The following is a 2,500-nucleotide window of genomic DNA, read 5'->3' on the forward strand; positions in this document are numbered from 1 at the left end:
TTAACTTACTTAGGCCTCTCTCTCTCTCTCTCTCTCTCTCTCTCTCTCTCTCTCTCTCTCTCTCTCTCTCTCTCTCTCTCTCTCTCTCTCTCTCTCTCTCTCTCTCTCTCTCTTTCGAGCTGTCCACGTCAACACCTACACACAACACACGTTAGAAATGTTCGTAACACTTAGGGTACATTGCCCCATGAGACTGCGGGAAGGGCTGGCTAGGGAGGGGCAGCGGTGAGAGGCAGCTATAGAAGAGACCCACAGGCGAGGATACGGTGAGGGAGTCACACACGATGGCGACGGGAGAGAGAGAGAGAGAGAGAGAGAGAGAGAGAGAGAGAGAGAGAGAGAGAGAGAGAGAGAATGAACAGAAGGTCTGCCCGCCACCCCCTACATCAACCCAACACACACAAGAGCAGAACCATACTAATCCAGAAACATCACAGAAACAGCAACAGAAAAAACACAAAACACACACACACACACACACACACACACACACACACACACACACACACACACACACACGCAAGGAGCAGGATAAAGACACAGAGGAGTTCACTGAAAGGGAATCAAAGACGTTAGGCGGACGGGAAGCGAGAAGAGAGACTAAAATAAGAAGCCCTCAAGGTGAAAGTAGGTTGAACTGTGGAAGCGGAAAGACAAGGGGAAAACACAGGCAGGTTGCGCGGACATTAGCTGGTCTCCATCACACTTACACTTACAGAGGCCACCACACCATAAGGCAAGTTACGAAGCAATTTTAATCTTCAGTAGTGGAATAAATAGTTTTGAGAGACGTAATGCTAGTTATGAGTTTTGTACTATTTTATAGGTATGGAGAATAAAGGTAAGTGTTTTTCTTTATAAAGATACACACTCAAACACACACAAACACACACACACACACACACACACACACACACACACACACACACACACACACACACAGAGAGAGAGAGAGAGAGAGAGAGAGAGAGAGAGAGAGAGAGAGAGAGAGAGAGAGAGAGAGACACTATTTAGAATAATATTGATACCCATTAATACTGAATTTATGCTTGCTCTTTTTGTTATAGCTGCTGCTGCTGCTACTGCTGTTGTTACTGCTGCTTCTGCTGCTGCTGCTGCTGCTGCTGCTGCTGCTGCTGCTGCTACTACTACTACTACTACTACTACTACTACTACTACTACTACTACTACTACTGCTGCTGCTGCTGCTACTTCTACTACTACTATATTGCTACTACTCCTGTTGCTAATGCTGTTGCTGTTGATAGTCCTGCTATTGCTGGAGTTACTGCTGCTGCTACTGCTATTACTATCATTATTACTACTACTACTACTACTACTACTACTACTACTACTACTACTACTACTACTACTACTACAACTATATTGCTACTACTACTGTTGCTAATGCTGTTGCTGCTGATACTCCTGCTGCTGCTGCTATTACTGCTGTTGCTACTGCTACTACTATTATTATTACTACTACTACTATTACTACTACTAACACTACTATCATTACTGTTACTACCACTACATCCCCTGTTGCTGCAGCTACTGTTGCTACTACTGTCACAGGGTGCTGCTGGTTCTCCTGTTCTTGCTTCTACTCTCATCAGCACCATCACCACCACCAACGCCACCATCGAGTCGTTATCATGCACACGACTCTCACTTACTCCATTGCTTTGAAATAATGTCATAAAATAATGCAGACTGGGATATTACAAGAGTCGAGGACATTAATTCTGAGAAGTAAGTAAAACTGCAAGGCTATCCGCGTAACTGGTCTATAAATTATCGATAAATCTGGAAATAATGTTCTTATACTTCCCACCTCGCCACGACTCCCTCTCACACCACCACGGCCGAGGCGCAACGCTCCCTCCACCTGACCTCTGCTGTTCTATTTCACTGCCATTATTAGTATTATCATCCAGGCAGCAGAAGAACCCTGAGTTTTGTCTTTTATTGAGCCTTAAAACTAATCCCATTGTCTTTATAATATGAAAAATGTTACTTATATGGATCGACATGACAGATACGCGAATTAAAGTAAAACAAAAAAGGTGTGATGAGGTTATTGGTTAAATATTTTCAAAGAGAACACAAGAACACACGCTTCCTTATATATTTACTCAGTTTTCCAGAAAAAGATCCTGTAAATAAGCGCATGGATATGATCGGAATTAACACGCTGCCATTACAAGGTGTTTTCTTAAAGAAGAATGATAGGCTTCTGTTACTCACGTCTGTACAACAAGGAACAGTAGAGAGCAGCAATTCTACTAATAGAATGGAAAACACATTTTCTCTCTCTCTCTCTCTCTCTCTCTCTCTCTCTCTCTCTCTCTCTCTCTCTCTCTCATCCGGTACACACGGTCAAAAACTAAGGAATATTTCTAAAATATTGTTGAATTTAGGAATATTTTCATACCACAAAGTACGAAAAATTTCCCTTTTCTTCCTAGACGACACATGTTTATTAAAAATCAAGATATGG

This window comes from Portunus trituberculatus, chromosome 38 (genome assembly GCF_017591435.1).
Source record: "Portunus trituberculatus isolate SZX2019 chromosome 38, ASM1759143v1, whole genome shotgun sequence".
NCBI classification, from domain to species: domain Eukaryota; kingdom Metazoa; phylum Arthropoda; class Malacostraca; order Decapoda; family Portunidae; genus Portunus; species Portunus trituberculatus.